The following is a 24234-nucleotide window of genomic DNA, read 5'->3' as shown; positions in this document are numbered from 1 at the left end:
ATTACATTCTTCTACTCAAGAGTCAATCAATTTTCAAAAACAGATTTCCTCTTTGTTAAATTGTACTGTTAAATCCACTTCAAGTAAATAGTTTCCTTTCTCTCCCTTGGTAGCAGTTGGAGAGACTACTGTGATTGTGTGAAGAAACCTATGTTCCACTAGAGGGAGTGCTTTGTCCAATTAGAGAGAAAATTAGAGAGAAAAGTCCTCCTAACCCATCCAACATTAAGCCCTTTTGAGGCCTAAAGTACTATATAAATGCAGTCCAATATCCTTATTAGAATGGGTAGACTTCACTGTCACTACTAAAGCCTGTTCACTCACCTCCTTGGAGGGGCACATAGATGATGCGGTAGCTGTCCACTCTGGCACGAGGCATGGTCCAGTGGACTATGGCCGAGGACTCGGTCACCTCAGAGAAGCGGATGCCCCTTGGAGCGCCCAGGCCTGGCACGGCGATGGGGTCAGGGTTAAAAAGGCAAGCACAAAAACAACAAAAGTTAGATTGATCTGTTTGAGTTTGGTTTTTGATCAGGAATCGATTCTACTGAGGTCAGTTTATTTGATGCAATAGTCCTATTGCCTGTGGTGTGTCAATATGTGCAGTGAGAAATCAGAAAAGCACACAAATGTACTCAAAGACTTTGCTAAAATGATAACTCCAGAAAGACATGAAATTCCAGTGAGAAAACACAGGTCCTGAAAACATACAAAGACCCACCACAATCACCCCAGCCAMAGTTGGTTTGAAACATGTGCTGCAACCCACAATCTACATATCAACAGTGGTGCATATCATACATCCCTATTATAGGCTATCAAGGGGAGTACATTTAATGAGTACATTTCGATGCATGAATACCAGTACATTCAACTTTTGTCGAACATGCTGCAAAAAAGCGAATGTGTCTTTAACTCTTTAACCAGTTTAATCAGTAAAATGTATAGGCAATGAAAATGAATCTACAATGGGCATCAAAACACATGGAATGTGATCTGCATTTAAAGCATAAGAAGCACCACAGATCGAATGCAAAAAAAGATGGTGTCGCCATATTCCTGAAAATAATATCAAATGGGGAAAAAGAAACATGAAAAACCAATTGTTATGCCCCTTAAACCCTGAAGTATGCTCAGCAGGCCTAGGATTATTAGCACATCAAAGAATGATCAGTGGCAATTAAGACATTTCCTTGAAGGCATACCCCTTGAAAAAATAAAACCAGTCAAAACAAAATGTATTATTAGAAAACCCAGTCAAACAAAGAACAGTAGCCTATTGTTTCTTGTAGACACCCGTTTCCAGAAAAACCAGACAGTTAAAAGTTGTGAGATATAGACCACATTGTGCTTTGGCACAATAGACCCTCTATTAAAATATCTGTCCGAGCAACACCGGTAATTGGTTTGGAGCTCCATTCCAATATAACACCGTACAGCTCGATTTTACACTCGGTGCCGCCGGTGAGTCCTGTTAAATTTAAATCTTTGGTTCGCTCATCACCGAGGACATTTCATTCTTGTGGATGCTCAAACTTTGTGGAGTCCCTAATTTTGATCACAAGTCTATCAAACATTTCTTCATCCGTAATCGAGGCCTGGTGTAAACTGTCTGATGTGATGTCCGAGACAAACATGTGCTCCACTTCTGGCTCAGCCTCTGGTTGGAAACGCAAAACACTTCAATTTGTCACATTTGTCGAGAAACATACATCCAATTACTAGAAAGCAAAATTGAGGAAGGCATCCTTTTGGCGATCAGACGGAAAAGGTGAGTAGACATACCAGTTGTTGGTTACATTCTCATTAACTTGCCGCCACTCTGCCATGCTTTCAAATCATTAGCGTGCGGTCACAGTCAAGGTGCTTTGCATTCCTTTGATATTTTATTGAGAAATAGACACGCTCATGGTTGTGGAGACATTTATTGAAGTCAGTTAGCAAGTTGACATCCACTTACAGGCCCACGATTCTCCATTATTGTTGTAACAAGCCAAGGATTAGCCAGTCCTACATTCAGTGCATTCAAAGGTAAAGAAACAAATGAGTGGATAGGTCAACTGACATTTCATGCTGAAAATGGCATGTTGATTTGTCTGTGTTTTCCTGGTCCAAAGGCCTAACTAGCTATAAAAAATATTGCCAAGTCAGACCGTTACTCTATTTTACCTGGTGAATAGGCATTATTAGATAGGTACTGTTTAGCATAGCACAGATACTTTTCGACCAACCTTAACTTGTCGATACTTCCTCAATTCCTGACTTGGAAGACAACCAATGTCTTCCAAACGTCTGTGTCTAATTGCATGGGGTTCGATTGAATTTAGAAAATTGAGAGAAGAGCAACACCGGTTTTGAAGATAGACAAGATGGCGGTGTACACATTGTTGGATTACCTCATGGAACAAAACATTTATTGAATTTTCTGGGGGGAGAAGAAGATGGCGTCGAGTGCAGACAATAATTTGTCTTGCTCAGAGTAACCTTAACTTTTATCCCTCTCAAACTTACTTAAATGTAACAAAACTCGGTTTACAGGAAACACAACAGAGAATGCTCAGTAGACTGCTAATTTGATCTGAAACTTGGCAAAGTGGAAGAAAATAATGCGCGAAAGAGCAAAGGGAGGAGAATGCAGTTGCTAGCTGACCACTCATAAACCAGAGAGAAACCGCCACCTGACTCCTCAGGAGAAGAAATTGAGGATTCTGGAGATTCAGTTGATTCAGAAACTCCACTCAATAGCCTTGCACCCAAAAATACACAGAAAGAAATGTCTTTGTGCAAACTCCAGGTTAACATAAAAAAAAAAATCGGTGACCTCGAGACCTCTCTGGATCATGCATACAAGAATATCGAAGATCTTAAATGTGTACTGCACAGGAGAAGACCATGGCTGACATGCAAAAGCATTGTTGGAAGCAGAGCGATACCTGAGAAGGTGGGAGCTATGGCTTTATGGTGTCCCCGAGGACCAGGGTTAGAATGTAAAGCGCAAAGTAAGTGACATGTGTAACCGTGTGGCCCCGGACTTCCCCGAAGGATATATGTACATGGCTGTGAATGTCACTCATTGTATTGGGAAGAAGTGAAATGCCATCGACTGCTGCTTGATCCTTATCCAGTTTACTTTCCGCACAGCAAGAGATGCAGTTTGGAAGAAAGCAAAGTAAAGCACCTTTCTGAAAGAGAGAACTTCAATTCGGTGAGGACCTGACTGCAGTAGACAAGGCAGCAAGGGAAAAGTTGTGGCCTCTCGTCCGACAGGTCCGAAATCAAGAAAGGGTGGACACTACAGGGGAATCTGAGCCTTTTTCGTCGACAGGAAWATACATTTTACCTGAGTGATTTGATCCGTCAATAGGCTAACAAGGTAGCCCRTTCCCCAACAACATACTGAGCATTCTAGTTTTGAATTGTGCTGCTATTGTTTACAAGGTAAGACTTCTGTTAATATATTTATGAAGCACCTTTTTATAGGAGAGGGTAGAGTAGAGATTGCATAGGATTTCCCTTTCTATTTTGTATATATGGACTTGAAGTTTATGTCAATCAATGCCAGGGGGATACGAAACCTGCTGAAGTGGAACGTTTTGTTTTGTTTTGTAAGGACTGCAGCGCAGATCTTGTATTCGTTCAAGAAACACATTAATGCAAAGAGGACTATCATTTAAAAAAAAATCTGTGACATTTTCTTGGCCTACGGGACTAATCACTCAGCTGGGGCTACAATTTTACCACACAATTTCAATGGGCCATTTTTGTTTATTCAAATGGACTCCAATAGACATTGGGTAGTAGCGGTCATCAACCATATGGACAGATTATTTGTGTTGTGTAATGTATATGCATACTGTTCTAGTCCTCCAAATGACTTACTTATTGAGGAAATTCTTAAAAGCCTTCTGAGAAATTATCCATCCAGTCAGATTATAGTTGGTGGGGATTTTAATATGGTTAATTYTAATGAGACTGATAGATTGCCCCATAGGCCTAACATTGGTGTGAACAAATTGGTGAATTTCTGCCAAAGCCTGGACATAATTGACATTAAAACCCCTGGAGAGAAACAGTACACATGGAGCAATAGAGATCGTTCAGTACAATCAAGAATTGACTTGTGGGTGATAACCTCTAGCCTTGAGCCCAACACTGTAGAGGTAAAAATATTGCCAGCAGTCCTGACGGATCATAAAGTCAAATGGCTGACTGTAAGAATGTGCATTAATGATGAACATAAATACTCTGGTGMTTATTGGAAATGTAATAACCCATTGTTATTTCATGATGATTTAATTTTTTTAATTCAATAATCCATTTGATTTTTATTGGAATTTAGCTACCTCTAATGCAGAAATGGGAAATARTGGGAACTGCTGAAATGTAAAATCCGTTCAGCCTGTGTTACTGATGGGAAACGGCTTGCTTTAAGGAGGAGATGTGAGGTATCTGAGCTTTCTAAGTACATTGCTGATATCACAGATATTGAGCATCTTGATCTTAATCGTGATGTCAACGGCGGTCCTCCTCTCTCTACCGAAAAGGAGGAGTATTGATCGAACCAAGGCGCAGTGGAGTTTGAACACATATTTATTAAACGAAAACACGACTTAACTAAACTAACAAAACACAAACGGTGTAGACAGACCTATACGACGAACTTACATAAACAAGAAGAACGCACGAATAGGACAAAAAGACTACACAAACCGAACAAACCGTAACAGTCCCGTATGGTGCAAACAATACACAGACACGGAAGACAATCACCCACAACGAACACTGTGACAACGCCTACCTAAATATGACTCTTAATTAGAGGAACGCCAAACACCTGCCCTTAATTAAGAGCCATACCAGGCAACCCAAAAACCAACACAGAAACAGAAAACATAGAATGCCCACCCAACCTCAGTCCTGACCAACTACACAAAACAAAAACTAACAGAAATAGGTCAGGAACGTGACAATGTGAAAGCTAAATTGAATGATTTACAGTATCAACTAGATACATTTTATGAGGAAAAGGCTAGAGGAGCCTTTAAGGTCCAGAAAACTGGCTTGAAAAAGGCGAAAACAGTAGATACAGTTGAAGTTGGAAGTTACATTCTGTAACTGAAAAAGCGTGTGCGATCAAGGAGGCTACAAACCTGACTCAGTTAACCAGCTCTGTCAGGAGGAATGGGCCAAGATTCACCCAACTATTGTGGGAATCTGTGGAAGGCTACACAAAACTTTTGACCCAAGTTAAACAATTAAAGGAATGCTGCAAATTTTAATTGAGTGTATGTAAACTCTGACCCACTGGACTGTGATGAAAGAAAATAAAAGCTGAAATAATCATTCTCTCTACTATTATTCTGACATTTCATATTCTTAAAATAAAGTGGTAATCCTAACTGACCTAAGTCAGGGAATTTTTACAAGGATTAAATGTCAGGAATTGTGAAACTGAATTTAATAATGTATTTGGCTAAGGCTATTCTGGAACATCTGCTATTGTAAGCAAATCCAGGTGAATGGCATAGGTTTACTAGATAAGAAATTCAACAATCGTTATATTATATATATAAATAAATTATTAAATTTTCTTAATTCAAACGAACCCCCTTCAACTAGACGTGGACGTTTTGAAAGTTGAGGAATTGAGGAAGTATCGCTAAGTTAAGGTTGGTCAAAAATTCTCTGCTACGCCCATAACATTAAATCCAGGAGATAGTGATGTGCTGCAGTTATCCACGTATTCCTATGGAAACTCTCAATGGCTCATGAAGCCGGAAGTATTTGAATTTGAAGTGCGCCATATTGCTGAATGGGGCTGAATGGCTCAAAACAATTGCTAAGAATCATGATGAAAGTGGCCGTAACTAACAAAAGGATCATGGTCAATGTAGTCGTTTTCATCCTGCCTGAGAGATTCAACCCGGAGCCTCCCTCTTAGCCTGCCGGCCCGTGATTGGTCGTGGTCAGTACATTGTCCAATGTGACGACAATGTAGTGCTCAGAATGGATCATTATTTAATTAAATATCTCAATTTGTAGTAAACTTATAAATAATTCACCGTGGGGATCGAACTTGATCATAATAAACACATTTTAGAGCCCAAAATGGCCGCCTAAAAAAAATGTTTGAGTCTGTTCTGGCGATCATAATAAACATAGGCTTTCTAGGGCAGACCAAGGCTTTTGGCACCACTAGGTTTCTATGCAGAAGCCAACAAGCAGAACTCCTGACTTCACGCTCCAGACTGGACCCTAGGGCATGGCTACGCCAAACAGTACCTAACCTATAATGCTAATGGAGCGTTAGCTCGTTACAATCTGCTAGCTAACTCCTAACCATCCTCTGACGTTTTCAACTGGAAACAAAGACTGTTTTTTTTAATGCCTTATCAGTCTAATATTTACAGGTGAAACTTAGATATTGCTTGATTATGTCAAGAAATTCTTAGTGATGTGACAGTGATGTGTCCACTGAAAACAGCACTCTTTACACCGTAAAGTTTAGCGTCACATTATGATGAATCTGAAGAAAACACAGTTTAAAATATAAAAACACGTTTTCATATTTTGGAGAGAGGAAAAAGCAGAGCACCACACACTGCTTCACTGTAACAATGAAGCTTCAAACTGAAAACACAAGCAAAACCTCGAGGAGAAGGAAGAGGATGAAGAAGAGATTGAGAGTAATCAGATCACTCTGGAAAAGGATGAGAAATGTTGGAGGTGGTGAGTTGGGTTGTGTGTTGAGGGTTCTCCACCAAAGCAAGGAATTTATGGCATCAATTTCTTATCCTTTCTCAGAAGATTACAGTGTAAAGGCTACTCGTTTTTGTGATAGGCCTACAGTAAAAGTTCAAGTTGGGAACCATTCACCCCATTGAATATGTCAATTAAGTCTAATGGCTTAATTGTCATCAGAATCAAAACAGTAGGCTAAGTAAAGTACACCTGTGTTTTCACTTCAACTGTATGGTGACCGATCCACAAGCTGTCCAATGACACCTCACTGTGATGGAGAAGCACCTCTGTACAGGGCAAATCCTAGAGGGATAGGACACCCAAATCACAAAATTACATACTGTACTGGTTTCCTTACCCTTTAAGCAGTCTATAGACAAGGTATAACAGCAATCCATGCCTTGGTTTAGTTTCGCTGGCACGGTTTGCAAAAGCTAATGTTTTAGCATTTGTGGCACAAATCCCATTCAAGTCATGGGACCGATATAAGCATTTTTCGCACATCATGTCTAAATAATCCGAAAGTATCTCAAATTGGTTGTGAAGCTCACCAAAGTCACACATGATGTCTGAAAAATGCTAATATCGGTCCCATGACTTGGATGGGATTTGAGCCACAAATGCAAAACCATGTGTCCTTTTGTAATTTGGGTGAACTATCCTTTCAAGTTACTTGTGTTACTTGAGTATATCTCAGAATTTGGCCTACAGTGTGTAGTGTGGCCAGAGCACCAAATTCAATGTATTTGATGAATTGCGTGTGAAATAATCTATATCTTTTATCCTACAAATTGAAAGGGGGCTCATAACCTCTAATTTTAACGGCCATGCCGCCTCTGTGGGTGGTACCAGTCACAGCCACTGTGGTCAGTGGTCGGGAGACCAGCCAGAACTGGACACCCAGTAAGCCTGACCTCATAGGCTATGCTAGTGATCAGGCCCCAGATGTTCAGGAAGCTCTGGTTGCCAGGGACAGTGAACTCCTGGGCCTCCAGTAGCCAGCCTGTCTGACAGCCCTATGTGAAAGTGGCTGACCAAAAGCAGAGGGAGCCCCTTCCTTTTGTCGAGGATGAGGCGGCTCCAGGACACAAGGAAGCCGAATGAGATGATCGCTGAAATAGTCAAGTTTTCAACTTTGGGTAAGGATGCTGAAGAGAGTGAGAGTTTTTGGGGGGAGGGGTGGTTATGGTCGAATAGGGGAAGGATAAGACGTGGTTAGAATACATATGGTAGTTGATGTGTGCAATGATTGCAAAGGTAACCCAAATTCAATAAGCAGAATCTAGTCATGCACATAGCAAAATATATTGATATCATGTTTATAAATGGGTGTTAAATTCACAATAAAACTGTAAAATGTCATGCAGACAAGGGGGTGTTGAAACGCTAAAGTGAAGATTCTCATAAAATAATATTGTGTCCAGACAGACCTTTTTGTAATGTTCACTGGAACACACAATTCAAATCTTGCAAATTAGTCCCTCTTAAACTTGGCTGTGTCCTGGAGAGGTCATTATCAATTATTTTGCTACTGGGGCACACATTTCTGCCTTGTCAGTGTTTCAAAATAGGTTTTAAAAGGTCCAATGCAGCCGTTTTGATCTCATATCAAATTATTTCTGGGTAACAAAAAAGTACCTTACTATGATTGTTTTCAATTAAAAATGGTCAAAAATACCTTCTAAGCAAAGGGAAATGTAATGATTTGTCTGTCCTGTGTGTGTTAAAAATGTATGAAGATTCTTTCACCCCACTGGTTTCCCCCACTGGTTTATCGCATCCTGGTTTATCGCATCCATTATAACCTGGATCACTTGAAGTGTATGAGACTGGATTAAAAGGAAAACAGATCATTGAGGGAAAAATAGGACAGTAACATTGTGCCACTTCACTGACTTTTCTCTCCTATGTAGCTGCAGAGCCTGTCCAGGTTAGCTGTTTCTAACATTACCTCAGACTTTCACTGTCGTGGAGGATGGGGAGAAGACTGTCAAAAAGATCATCTCAGATTTTATATCACATTCCTCATCTCCACTATTTGAAAATCACTATTATCTTTGTCCAGAGGCTGTCCACAGTTGGGCGTAATAGCTGTGTCGGATTCTAGCCCAGATAACTTCACCCTGTCCTGGGGCACACAGGCCGGTCACTTTGATGACTTTATTATCCGGGTCAGGTCACCATGAACATCTGTTCGATACCCTGGAGTTCACATCGTCTGGCGAGGTCCGTAAAATGACTTTCACTGGCCTAGTAGACGCCATTTACTACGACCTTGAGCTGTACGGTATTTCTCATGGGCGCCATACCCCTTCCCTCTTATCATGTGCCCTCACAGGTACTATGTAAGTTACTCATATCTTTAAGGACCAGTGCAGTCAAAAATTAGATTTTTCAGTTTTTTATAATTATTCCACACTATGAGTTTGGAAAAATATAGTGAAATTGTGAAATTTATGATAATGCCCTTTTTTTAAGAACTGTTTGAAAAGACCACCTGAAATTTCCACCTGTTTTGGTGGGAGGAGTTTTGACCTTCCATGGTGGAATCACCATCCAGCTAGCACAGTGGATCTGGGCCGATTCCGGCTGAGAGTCGGGGCACTCAGCTGAGAGTCAGACTCGGCCGACGCCATGTGGCCCAAGTCTGGGCCACCTTAGGCAGTATTTCTTATGGCTAGGATGCAGGGAATGAGCTTGGGCCGATTCCGGTGTGAGTTATCTGGCCAAATGTATTACTTTGGGCTCAGGCCGATTGGGGCTACTCTCTGGCAGATTATTACACAGTCTGCTTTATATAATTAACATTTCATTATTTATTTATTTTTCCATATTTTCTCGTTGTTCTGTGATCAAAAAATACAATTAACATTTCAAATTAATTCTTTAAGAGTTTGTTTAAGTTGTATTTTAGTATTTTGATGTTGCTTGATTATGGCAATTGATACGCATTAAAAACTTTGTGGATGGAGCCTCCCGAGTGGCGCAGTGGTGTAAGACACTGCATCGCTCGCAATGCAAATTGTGTTGCTACAGATGCTAGTTCAATACCGTGCTGGCTGTGACCGGGGAGACCTATGAGACCTATGCACCTGCCGCGCACACAGGAGTCGCATCAGCGTGATGGGACAAAAGACTTCCCGGTCAGCCAAACCCTCCCCAAACTCGGATGACGCTGGGCCAATTGTGTGTCGCCTCATAGGTCTCCCAGCCAGCACGGGTATTGAACTAGCATCTAGCATTTCTTGTTAACAAACTATAGTTTGACAAGTTTTGACAAGTCGGTAAGGCACCAATGACTTGCACCGTCGGGCGTGTCAGTGCCGATACCGAGCGGGCCTGCCGGCCCAGTAAGACCGCGCAATGGCATGAGTCGAATATGTTAAGCAGGCTCGTGGAGGAGTAGCTTGGCCATGTGGTGTGTACGCCGCGTCATCAATGAGGTCCTCCCCGGTCTCCAAGAGTCGGCCGAGCCCAGGCACCGTGAGCATGATAGCGAGAGGCCTCACCCGTGCCGTGCATCACGGAGTATGTGAATGAGCTTAGCATTTTCTGCTGTTAAGCAAACCTATCAGTTTTGACAAGTCGGTAAGGACACAAAGTTTTTGTTGGAAAAATGAATTTTTCCAACAATTGTTTACAGACAGATTATTTCACTTATAATTCACTGCATCACAATTCCAGTGGGTCAGAAGTTTACATACACTAAGTTGACTGTGTCTTTAAACAGCTTGGAAAATTCCAGAAAATGATGTCATGGCTTTAGAAGCTTCTGATAGGCTAAGTGACATCATTTTAGTCAATTGGAGGTGTACCTGTGGATGTATTTCAAGGCCTACCTTCAAACTCAGTGCCTCTGCTTGACAGCATGGGAAAATCAAAAGAAATCAGCCAAGACCTCAGAAAAACAATTGTATAAACACCATGGGACCACGCAGCCGTCATACCGCTGTCACGACTTCCGCCGAAGTCGGTCCCTCTCCTTGATCGGCGGCGTTCGGCGGTCGACGTCACCGGCCTTCTAGCCATCGCCGATCCACTATTCATTTTCCATTTGTTTTGTCTTTGTTTTACACACCTGGTTTCAATTTCCCAATTACATGTTCATTATTTAACCCTCTGTTTTCCCCGTGGTTTTTGTGCTGTTTGTTTTATGTATTTCGGTCCTTTTGTGTGGGCTTGGTATTACTACATGTATTTGGTAATTTTGAGTAAAGTTACTTTTATTACTCATCTCTGCTGTCCTGCGCCTGACTCCTCTGCACCAGCTACACCCAGACCTTTACAACCGCTCAGGAAGGAGACCCATTCTGTCTCCTAGAGATGAAAGTACTTTGGTGCGAAAAGTGCAAATCAATCCCAGAACAACAGCAAAGAACCTTATGAAGATGCTGGAGGAAACAGGTGCAAAAGTATCTATATCCACAGTAAAACGAGTCCTATATCGACATAACCTGATAGGCGGTTCAGCAAGGAAGAAGTCACCGCTCCAAAACCGCCATAAAAAAGCCAGACTATGGTTTGCAACTGCACATGGGGACAAAGATCGTACTTTTTGGAGAAATGTCCTCTGGTCTGATGAAACAAAAATAGAACTGTTTGGCCATAATGACCATCGTTATGTTTGGAGGGAAAAGGGGGAGGCTTGCAAGAACACCATCCCAACTGTGAAGCACAGGGGTGGCAGCATCATGTTGTGGGGGTGCTTTGCTGCAGGAGGGACTGGTCCACTTAATAGATGGCATCATGAGGGAGGAAAATTATGTGGATATATTGAAGCAACATCTCAAGACATCAGTCCGGAAGTTAAAGCTTGGTCGCAAATGGGTCTTCCAAATGAACAATGACCCCAAGCATTCTTCCAAAGTTGTGGAAAAATGGTTTAAAGGCAACAAAGTCAAGGTATTGGAGTGGCCATCACAAAGCCCTGACCTCAATCCTATAGAAAATTCGTGGGCAGAACTGAAAATGCATGTGCGAGCAAGGATCCTCCAAACCTGACTCAGTTACACCAGCTCTGTCAGGAGGAATGGGCCGAAATTCACCCAACTTATTGTGGGAACCTTGTGGAAGGCTACCCAAAACTTTTTACCCAAGTTAAACAATTTAAAGGCAATGCTACCAAATTCTAATTGAGTGTATGTAAACATCTGACCCACTGGGAAAAACTGAGTTTAAATGTATTTGGCTAAGGTGTATGTAAACTTCCGACTTCAACTGTATATAGTCAGTACTGGGCCTTAGCCCTGTGATGACATGGGACATTGCATTTTGGTAAATGCTATATTCATCTGATTTCCTCAGCCAGTTAGAATCAATAATATCCAGGACATAACCGCCAATCTCTCCCTCAGTGCCATTCCAGGAGATGGAGAAAGTCTCGGACGTTAAGTAAGATACGTACATACAGATTGCCAACTGTTGGTTCGCTCACTAAAGGGAGAAACAGTTAAAACTCTCCCTCACCCTCCATTTGTTGAATCTGACCATAACTCTAGCCTCGTGATTCAAGCTTACAAGCAAAAACTTTAACAGGAAGTACAAGTGCTCAATACAGAAGTGGTCCAATGAAGTGGATGCTAAGCCACAGGACTGTTTCACTAGCACAGACTGGAATATGATCCGCGATTCATTCGATGGCATTGAGGAGTTTACCACATCAGTCACCGGCTTCATTAAAAAGTGGATCAACGACGACGTCCCCACAGTGACCGTATATACATATCACAACCAGAAGCCATGGATTGCAATCAACATCCGCACTGAGCTAAAGGCTAGAGCTGCCGCTTTCAAGGATTGGGACACTAATCCAGATGCTTATAAGAAATCCCGCTACGCCCTCCGACAAACCATCAAAGCATCATGACAGGACAAAGATCGAATCCTACTATACTGGCTCTGATGCTTGTCAGATGTGGCAGGGCTTGCAAACTATCACGGATTATTAAGGGAAACCTAGCCGCGAGGTGCCCAGTGACATGAGCCTACCAGACGAGCTTAATGCCTTTTATGCTCTCTTCGAGGCAAGCAACACTGAACCATGCATGAGAGCACCAGCCGTTCTGGACGACTGTGTGATCACGCTCTCCGTAGCCGATGTGAGTAAAACCTTCAAACAGGTTAACATTTACAAGGCTGCAGGGCCAGGCTGATTACCAGGGCATGTACTCAGAGCATGTGCTGACCAACTGGCAAGTGACACTGACATTTTCAACCCCTCCCTGACCCAGTCTGTAATACCTACATGTTTCAAGCAGACCACCAAAGTCCATGTGGTACCAAGAATGCGAAGGTAACCTATTTAAATGACTATCGCCCCGTAGCATTGACATCTGTAGCCATTAAATGCTTTGAAAGGCTGGTCACAACACTCTGAACCCAATCCAATTCGCCGCATACCGATCCAACAGATCCACAGATGACGCTATCTCTATTGCACTCCACACTGCCCTTTCCCATCTACAGTATGTGAGGATGCTGTTGATTGACTACAGCTCAGCATTCAACACCATATTGCCCTCCAAGCTCATCACTAAGCTAGGGACCCTGGAACTGAACACCTCCCTCTGCAACTGGATCCTGGACTTCTTTATGGGCAGTCCCCAGGTGGTGAGGGTAGGCAACAACACATCACCTCAACACAGGAGCCCCTCAGAGGTTTGTGCTAAGTTCCATCCTGTACTCCCTGTTCAGCCCCGACTGTGTGGCCGCTCATGACTCCAACAGTATCATTAAATTTGCCGACGGCAGTACGGTGGTAGGCCTGATTACCAACGATGATGGGGAGGAGGTCAGAGACCTGGCAGTGTGGTGCCAGGACAACAACTTCTCCCTCAACGTCAGCAAGACAAAGGACCTGATCGTGGACTACAGGAAATAGACCCCCATTCACATCGACGGGGCCTGTAGTGGACCAGGTCGAGAGCTTCAAGTTCCTCGGTGTCCACATCACTAAGGATCTATTAGGGTCCACACACACCAACACAGTCATGAAGAGTGCAAGACAAGACTTCTTCCCCCTCAGGACGCTGAAAAGATTTAGCACCGGCCCTCAGATCCTCAAAAAGTTCTACAGCGGCACCATTGAGAGCCTATTGACTGGCTGTATCACCGCTTGGTATAGCTACTGCTTGGCATCCGAACGAAGGCAGTACAGAGGGTAGTGCGTATGCCCCAGTACATCACTGGGCCCGAGCTCCCTGCAATCCAGGACCTCTATACCAGGCAGTGTCAGAGGAAGGCTCTAAACGTGTAAAATACTCCAGCCACTAAGGTCATATACTGTTTTCTCTGCTACCGCATGGCAAGCAATACCGATGCATCAAGTCTGCAACCAACAGGACCATGAACAGCTTTTACCTCCAAGCAAAAGGTTGCTAAATAGTTAACCAAATAGCTACCCATCTCTCTGCATTTACCCTTTCTGCACTAACTTTGACTCATCACATACGCCTCCCTCTGGAGTCATGCCTTAACTGAGTGACCAGAACGTCCCAGGTTACTCAGCCGCTCTGTCCACTCAGTTAAGGCATGACTCCAGCAGGCAAATGAGCTATCAAGGTTAATGACTCAGTCTATGAGGATGGGGGGGATTTATGGTATAAGGATGAATGGACGCTGTTTAAGGTGGTGGGCTGTTGGTTGTTTTTCTTTTGCATTTATTGCAATACATCTAATGGGAGGAGGGGAGGGCTTCATGCACAAAATGTGAGGATGGGGCAAGGAGAGACAGGGTCAGGTTGGTCACTTGCGGGCAGCTTGCTTGTTTTGGTTAAAGGGTTTGTGTGGGTGATGCCCAGCACCCTGCCCTGTGGTGACAAGACTGACACAGTGGCTGGTGGGTAAGAATGGCACATGGAATGGTGTTGTTAGAATGGAACATTGTCATTGGTGATAAAAGGCAAACTTGAAGGGTTATGTCAGTGATCTCGCTTGCTTGCTAAGTACAGTGCTGTGAATGCTTAAGTGTGAAAGGGAACAGGCAGAGGTGTGTGTGCGTGTGTGTGCGTGTGTGTGCGTGTGTGTGTGTGTGTGTGTGTGTGTGTGTGTGTGTGTGTGTGTGTGTGTGTGTGTGTGTGTGTGTTGTGTGTGTGTGTGTGTGTGTGTGTGTGTGTGTGTGTGTGTGTGTGGCTCACCACAGATCCCAACTGGAATAGAAAAAAACTGATCAAAAGGCACAGGGAAGAAAGATTTTAAAAAATAAGAAAGAGCGATAAGGACAGAACCCTGGGGGACACCTCCATTCGCAGGTACCTGTAGTGACTTCGGTATACACCGGCTCCTGGAAGGAGCCCTTGTGGAGCCCGTACAGGCCAATCCTATACGAGGTGTTAGGACTCAGGCCAGAAATGCCCAGGCTGAAGGCATCACCAGACAAGGTGAGGTTCTCGCTCTCTAAACCTTCCTGTAAGTTTGTCACCTCAATGACAAAGCTCTCAAACTCCCCGTCCTCGGGAGTCCAGGACACATTGAAGCTGTCCCATGTCACGTCAGAGACTGTGAGGTTGGCCACCACAGGCCTCAGGTCCTCTAGCAGAGAAACAGATCATGGTAGAGTCAATTAAATATATATGTGAAATATATCCTAAATAGATTTTTCACATCATATTATATTGTATATCCCATATACAGTATGTTATATTGACATATCACATCAACTATACAATGTATTGCAGGGATTAAACTGTGATGTGTTTCAGCAGAACTTTGTTAGTCAGTTTTGATGACACTGAACACATGAATACAAAGACAGGTGGATGAATCAGATGATGTATGAAATGAATACGGATGGGATGGGATGGAGAGAGCGAGAGATGACCGATGGCTATGGATGTCTATAGCAAAGAATCATGTGCGTACCTGTGTACCTGTATTGACATAAGCATAAAGAGGCAGAGACTGCTCCCCCTCCAACTTCCCATACAATGTCCCAGGTGACAAGCCTTCTATTTGGGCCATCTTGGCACTTCCTGGTACCTTGGTCACATGAAATTGTGCCATCCCTGACAGAGCATTCACCTCCACCAAAAAGCTATCAACGGCTTCATCTGGGGTTGACCAGGCGGTCCCCTAGAATCTCCAGGCTGGAGCTGGAGCCCTCTGGTTCAGGTTCAGCCCCAGATAGGAGGTCCCCTGTGGAGAACAGAGATGGAGATGGAGGCCCCTCTGTGACCAGAGGAGCCAGGGGAAGGACTGTTGGATGAACAGCTCCTGTGTCAGGAGGCTGTGTCGCCTGAGCACTTTTGACATTCAGAGCGACTACATCAGGAGAGGTAGACTTGGGTGCTAAATCAAAGTACATCCAAAATGATTAAAAGTGTAACCTGTAACCTCTAGAAGGCAGAAGAAAAACAAAAAGAGTGGTTAACCTGTGTGAAGAAGATCTGGATAGAAGAAATAACTGGTGGAGTAAAAGCTGAAACATAAATAGCCACACAAACACAATGATTGATTACAGTAACAAAAGGTTCATTACCTTTTGWCTAACTTTCTCCTATTGAGGTTTGGAAGTGATAATTCTGCATTCATCACCATTTTCTCTCTATGGCACTGTGCAGGTTCATTTGTTGTCAGGGACCATAAACATCCACATGCATCAGAGACGTACATTTACACTGAGCAGCTAATGCATTAATGGCCCCTGAACGAGGGCCATTAATTTTTGAAGGTTCTGAGTAGTCCACCGTAGTGACAGTACCCAGTACACTTCAAACAGATGAAGAAGCCATGCACTGCCAAAGTTATCCTACGGCTTTGTCTGCGTTCCAAWATCTATACATACAGTAAYCACTATGTGGTATYCTAATGTCGATATTGGAACAGGACCCTGGTCAAACACCATAGGGTTCAATTTGAGAGTCTTGTTGCTGCAGGACCTSTACAGTTGGTTCAAGATGCAAAGTACACTATAACATTATTCTTCGCAAGCAATACCATGAACATCTGTGGATGAAAATGCAATGTGAATGGGGGCGCAAGCAATGACAGTGAAGTGGATGGATTTTTCAGAACTTGGCGTATACCTACAGAGCGCAAATGGTTGCTTTTAAAATTGCTAATGAAGGAGTAAATTGGTGTGCAAATGTAGTCTAATCAACTTTTCTGAATGCCATGCTGATCTGCAGGGAAACAGTGGTTGTGACCACTGAAATAGCCATTCCGGGGAAGACATGTTTTCTTAATGCATTATCTCTTCAGCTAAGGTGTCAACTTTTCTATTTTCACAAGGTGTTTTTAAACAACCCATACGTATTGATGCCCTGCAAATTACAGCATTTACAATCATGGTATGCATTGCTATATTTGCTATTACCAATTTTAGTAAGATCCTTCATCTGAATTTCTATGGAATAGAAATGGCATGGATTCCTCTTCATAGTTTGAAAGCAACACTCTCTGTTTTAGGAGTGCCATCCTCAGCATGCAAGAAGTGACTAGATGGAATGAAGCCAAATGGCCATTTTGTAAAGAATTGCCATGCGTACTGTCTGCTCTAATGCAGTTTAAAATTGCAATACCATCATGCAAAACATGAAAGGCTTGATTTTGAACTTCGCAACTCTTTTGTTCAAATCCTAACTTTGTTATCCAGGTAGATTTAAAATGAGAGATCTTTCAACAACAGAGGGATATATATCATACTGAAAGCATGCAGCCCAAAAGAAAAGCACACAGTATACCTGTAACTGTGACTGCTTCAAGTGTCAAGGACCTTTGCTTCCTCCATAAAGCTTTACTCATAAAGCTTTACTCAATAATCAGTGGATTCCCTCAGGCCTCGAATTCTAGAACTGGTGGCATCTCCACAGAGATGGACCTCTTTTAATACCCATAATCCCAGATTGTCTCTACATTCTACAACATAACTATCATAGACAACATGTGCCTTCAGTTCCCACGAGAATTCAAATCCTTTGGACGTTACAACTGAGACCGTCAGATCTGCCAGCTCATACTCGAGCTCAACCCAATCCCTGAGATCTGTCGGTCTGGGTTTGTGGCGTCTAACGACACAAAGCTAATGATATTGTCCTCCGATCATATGACAGTGGTAAACTCAGGGACCGGGTTGGCTAAATAAAATGTTAAAGATGCCTCAACAGAAACAAAAATGCACAAATTCAGATAAGGGAGCTTTTAGAGGTTGTGTCTTACTGCACTGTTAACCTCAGTGTCTTACCGCACTGTTAACTTCTGTGTATTACTGCACTGTTAGCCTCAGTGTCTTACTGCACTGTTAGTCTCAGTGTCTTACTGCACTGTTAACCTCAGTGTCTTACTGCACTGTTACTGTTGACGGCAGTGCTGTCCATTTCTGCCCCCCAGTTAAAGTAAGTTATAGCCTACATCTTCCGGACCGTTGCCCTAAGTAATTTTCCACATTCTTCTGTCAAATATTGGTATGTATCTGAGAAAGAGCTTGTGTTCTGACATATGTTTGGATTGGTGAAGTATTGCATCCCAAGCCAGAAGAGCAGACATCTTTCTTTATGTTTCTCTTAGGATTATAAAATGCAATTCAAAACTGTTAGTGGGTGCAATAGGATCCTTACATTTAGCACTCAGCATGTTGAATGTTTCCCACCTGATACAATGGTTTTATCCATGCCTGGAACAGAACTAAAACTATTTTCTTTACGGATCACCCACACATATTTGTGCCTTGCAATATGAGGGTGGAGTCAGTTGTAGAGATCCTGTTTGAACCCTCACCTGTAGATGCGGACAGGGTTACGGGTGTGCTCTTCTTTGAGCCCCTCTCAGCGACCAGGGTAATGGTGTACAGCATGCCGGGGGTCAGGTTGTTCAGGACGTAGGTGGTGGCAGTTCCAGGGACCTCCACCTCCTCCCTTCGACCGTCCCTGGAGATGTACACCAGCCTGTAGATGGTGATCTTGGCTCTGGGTGTCRTCCACACCAGGGTCATGCTTGTCTCTGTGGACTCGCTCACTTCCAAGTCCTTGGGCCCATCGAGATCTGTGGGGGAAAGTGGTCAAGTTTTCAATCAGCAATGATCAAGCCTTTAGTAAACTCATAGGATAGTGAAAGGCAGAACATAATTTTAGTGTTTCAAAKGTGGATAGTACAGTTCTTTCATATTTCATTCTCTTCTATCATATCTGCTCCATGTAGTCCTGAGGTTTTAACTTTCTTTTTACAAGTTTCTGTGCCAAACCACTTGGAAATATCAGAACCTTCAAAACCATAAATGTTTGCCTCATATTGCCTCACATTGTTGCCCAACTTTCACCACCTACATCCTGACCAACCTGACTAAACACATCCCTCTGCAACTGGATCCTGGACTTCCTGACTGGCCGCCCCCAGGTGGTAAGGGTAGGTTACAACACATCCGCCATGCTGGTCCTCAACACAGGAGCCCCTCAGGGGTGCGTGCTCAGTCCCCTCCTGTACTCCCTGTTCACTCATGACTGCACGGCTAGGCATGACTCCAACACCATCATTAAGTTTGCCGATGAAGTAATAGTGGTAGGTCTGATCACCGACAACGACGAGACAGCCTATAGGGAGGAGGTCAGAGACCTGGCTGTGTGGTGCCAGGACAACAACCTCTCTCCCTCAACGTGATCAAGACAAAGGAGATGATTGTGGACTACAGGAAAAGGAGGACCGAGCACGCCCCCATTCTCATCGACGGGGCTGTAGTGGAGCAGGTTGAGAGCTTCAAGTTCCTTGGTGTTCACATCACCAACAAACTGATATGGTCCAATACACCAGTCGTGAAGAGGTCACAACAAAACTTATTCCCCCTCAAGAGACTGAAAAGATTTGGCATGTGTCTTCAGATCCTCAAACGGTTCTACAGCTGCACCATCAAGAGCATCCTGAATGGTTGCATCATTGCTTGGTATGACAACTGCTTGGCCTTCGACCACAAGGCACTACAGAGGGTAGTGCGTTCGGCCAAGTACATCACTGGGGCCAAGCTTCCTGCCATCCAGGACCGCTATACCAGGCGGTCTCAGAGGAAGCCCCTAAAAATTGTCAAAGACTCCAGCCACCCTAGTCATAGACGGTTCTGTCTGCTACCGCACTGCAAGCGGTACCGGAGCTCCAAGTCTATGTCCAAGAAGCTTCTAAACAGCTTCTACCCCCAAGCCATAAGACTCCTGAACATCTAATCAAATGGCTACCGAGACTATTTGCATTGCCTCCCACCTTCTTTTACGCCGCTGCTATTCTCTGTTATTATCTATGCGTAGTCGCTTTAATAACTCTACCTACATGTACATATTACTTCAATTACCTCGACTAACCGGTGCCCCCGCACATTGACTCCTTACCGTTACCCCCTGTATATAGTCTCGCTATTGTTATTTTACTGCTACTCTTTAACTACTTGTTACTTTTATTTCTTATTCTTATTTTTTAAACTACATTGTTGGTTAGGGGCTTGTAAATAATAATTTCACTGTCAGGTCTACACCTGTTGCATTCGGCGCATGTGACTAATGTAATTTGATTTTGATAATGATGTGTTTGCATTGAAAGTTGAATCTACAGCTGCAGAGTGTGTGTGGTCACTGTGGTGGTGGGTATTTGGACAGATGTTGAACAGTGGCTATCCTATGAGAATGTGTTGACGTATGCTCTCACCGGTGGCTGCGTTTGTAGTGGCAGGKAGGCTCTCCCTCTCGTTCTTCACTGCGGTCACACCAATCCCGTATTCTGTACCCGGTTTCATTCCTATAATTGGGGAGAACAAAGATGGATTTGACTACCTGATTACCTGATTAGTTTCAGTCCAGTAATCGAGAAGAACATAGGTGGATTTCAGTACCTMTTTTGATTGGCATTAAGAATAACAGTGTTGTGATTGTCTTAGCAAATCCTAARMTGCGAAAAACCCTTAWWCCTTCTTCTGACATAATTGRATMTTAYGATTTGGTCATYGTTGACCCTCACCAGTGATGGTGGCCTGAGTGTTGTCTCCTGACCCACGGGGGAACACCTCCTCGCCATGGGAACCCCCAGAGATGGGGCTGTACTTCACCCTGTAGCTGTCAACATCTGCCCGGCTGTTTCTCCACTCCAGTGTGACGCTGTCYTCTGTCTGGCCCAGGGGCTGCAGGTCCTTGGGGGCGTCCAGGTCTGTAACAATGCAAGAAGAAGAAAGGAGTATAATGAGGACTGTTTACAGTCAACCCTTGATAAATCCAAGCGTGACTACACCAAAGCATGCTGTATACTAGGAACACTTTAAAAAGGGACTGAAATGGCGACTACATCAGGAGAGGTAGACTTGGGTGCTAAATCAAAGTACATCCAAAAGGATTAAAAGTTTAACCTGTAACCTCTAGAGGCAGAAGAAAAACAGCAAGAGTGGTTAACCTGTGTGAAGAAGATCTGGATAGAAGAAATAACTGGTGGAGTGTAAGCTGAAACATAAATAGCCACACAAACACAATGATTGATTACAGTAACAAAAGGTTCATTACCTTTGTCTAACTTTCTCCATTTGAGGTTGGAAGTGATAATTCTGCATTCATCACCATTTTCTCTCTATGGCACTGTGCAGGTTCATTTGTTGTCAGGGACCATAAAATCCACATGCATCAGAGACGTACATTACACTGAGCAGCTAATGCATTAATGGCCCCTGAACGAGGCCATTAATTTTTGAAGGTTCTGAGTAGTCCACCGTAGTGACGATACCCAGTACACTTAAACAGATGAAGAAGCCATGCATGCCAAAGTTATCCTACGGCTTTGTCTGCGTTCCAAATCTATACATACAGTAAACATATGTGGTATGCTAATGTCGATATTGGAACAGGACCCTGGTCAAACACCATAGGGTTCAATTTGAGAGTCTTGTTGCTGCAGGACCTTACAGTTGGTTCAAGATGAAAGTACACTTACATTATTCTTCGCAAAGCAAATACCATGAACATCTGTGGATGAAAATGCAATGTGAATGGGGGCGCAAGCAATGACAGTGAAGTGGATGGATTTTTCAGAACTTGGCGTATACCTACAGAGCGCAAATGGTTGCTTTTAAAATCTCTAATGAAGGAGTAAATTGGTGTGCAAATGTAGTCTAATCAACTTTTCTGAATGCCATGCTGATCTGCAGGGAAAAAGATCAAATAGCCATTCTGGGGAAGACGGGTTTTCTTAATTCTCTTCATAGTTTGAAAGCAACACTCTCTGTTTTAGGAGTGCCATCCTCAGCATGCAAGAAGTGACTAGATGGAATGAAGCCAAATGGCCATTTTCTAAAGAATTGCCATGCGTACTGTCTGCTCCAATCCACATGAAGGCTTGATTTTGAACTTCGCAACTATTTAGAACAAATCCTAACTTTGTTATCCAGGTAGACTTAAAATGAGAGATCTTTCAACAACAAAGGGATATCTATCATACTGAAGGCATGCAGCCCAAAAGAAAAGCACACAGTATACCTGTAACTGTGACTGCTTCAAGTGTCAATGCACAATGCAAATAGTCCAGGTAGCCAAGTGATTAGATGTTCAGGAGTCTTATGGCTTGGGGGTAAAAACTGTAAAGGAGCTTTTTGTCCTAGACTTGGTACTCCGGTACCGCTTGCCATGCGGTAGTAGAGAGAACAGTCTATGACTGGGGTGGCTGGGGTCTTTAACAATTTTTAGGGCCTTCCTCTGTCACCGCCTGGTGTAGAGGTCCTGGATGGCAGGCAGCTTAGCCCCAGTGATGTACTGGGCCGTACGCACTACCCTCTGTAGTGCCTTGCGGTCAGAGACCGAGAAATTTCCGTACCAGGCAGTGATACAACCAGTCAGGATGCTCTCGATGTTGCAGCTTTAGAACCTTTTGAAGATCTCAGGACCCATACCAAATCTTTTCAGTCTCCTGAGGGGGAATAGGCTTTGTCGTGCCCTCTTCACGACTGTCTTGGTGTGTTTGGACCATTCTAGTTTGTTGTTGATGTGGATACCAAGGAACTTGAAGCTCTCAACCTGCTCCACTACAGCCCTGTCGATGAGAATGGGGGAGTGCTCGGTCCTCCTTTTCCTGTAGTCCACAATCATCTCCTTAGTCTTGGTCACGTTGAGGGATAGGTTGTTATTATGGCACCACCCGGCCAGGTCTCTGACCTCCTCCCTATAGGCTGTCTCGTCGTTGTCGGTGATCAGGACTACCACTGTTGTGTCACTGGCAAACTTAAGGATGGTGTTGGAGTCGTGCTTGGCCGTGCAGTCATGAGTCAACAGGGAGTACAAGAGGGGACTGAGCACGCACCCCTGAGGGGCCCCTGTGTTGAGGACCAGCATGGCGGATGTGTTGCTACTTACCCTTACCACCTGGGGGTGGCCCGTCAGGAAGTCCAGGATCCAGTTGCAGAGGGAGGTGTTTAGTCCCAGGATCCTTAGCTTAGTGATGAGCTTTGAGGGTACAGCATGTGCCTTTGGTTCCAACGAGAGTTCAAATCCTTTGGACGTTACAACTGAGATTGTCAGCTCTGCCAGCTCATATTCGAGTTCAAGCCCCATCCCTGAGATCTGAGGGTCTGGGTCCGTGGCGTCTAACAACCCAAAGCTAATGATATTGTCCTTTGAGCATATGAGAGTCGTAAGTTCAGGGACCGGGTTGGTAAATAAAATGTTAAAGATGCTTCAACAGAAATGAAAATGCACAAATTCAGATAAGAGAGCTCTTGTGGGTTGTGTCTTACTGCACTGTTAACCTCAGTGTCATACTGCACTGTTAACCTCAGTGTTTCACTGCACTGTTAACCTCAGTGTTTCACTGCACTGTTAACCTCAGTGTCTTACTGCACTGTTAACCTCAGTGTTTCACTCCACTGTTAACCTCAGTGTTTCACTGCACTGTTAACCTCAGTGTCTTACTGCACTGTTAACCTCAGTGTTTTACTGCACTGTTAATCTCAGTTTCTTACTGCACTGGTACTGTTGACAGCAGTGCTGTCCATTTCTGCCCCCCCCAATTAAAGTAAGTTAAAGCCTACAACTTCCGGAACTTTGCCCTCAGTTATTCAACATTCTTCTGTCAAATATTGGTATGTATCTGAGAAAGAGCTTGTGTTATGACATATGTTTGGATTGGTGAAGCTATTGCATCCCAAGCCAGTAGAGCAGACATATTTCTTCATGTTTCTCTTAGGATTATAAAATGCAATTCAAAACTGTTAGCAGTGCAACAGGATCCATACATTTAGCACTTAGCATGTTGAATGTTTCCCACCTGATACAATGGTTTTATCCATGCCTGAAACAGAACTAAAACAATTTTCTTTACGGGTCACCCACACATATTTGTGCCTTGCCATATGAGGGTGGAGTCAGTTGTAGAGATCTTGTTTGAACCCTCACCTGTAGATGCGGACAGGGTTACGGGTGTGCTCTTCTTTGAGCCCCTCTCAGCGACGAGGGTAATAGTGTACAGCATGCCGGGGGTCAGGTTGTTCAGGACGTAGGTGGTGGCAGTTCCAGGGACCTCCACCTCCTCCCTTCGACCGTCCCTGGAGATGTA

General features: G+C 43.6%; 1 pseudogene; it reads right to left on the bottom strand.

Moving 5' to 3' along the window:
- The window catches only part of LOC111963933 (tenascin-like), a 70561-nt pseudogene that overhangs the window by 6839 nt on the left and 39488 nt on the right, over positions 1 to 24234 (bottom strand).

This window comes from Salvelinus sp. IW2-2015, linkage group LG5 (genome assembly GCF_002910315.2).
Source record: "Salvelinus sp. IW2-2015 linkage group LG5, ASM291031v2, whole genome shotgun sequence".
NCBI classification, from domain to species: Eukaryota; Metazoa; Chordata; class Actinopteri; order Salmoniformes; family Salmonidae; genus Salvelinus; species Salvelinus sp. IW2-2015.
The sequence above is the reverse complement of the archived record's forward strand: the minus strand, read 5'-3'. Positions and strand labels throughout refer to the sequence as shown.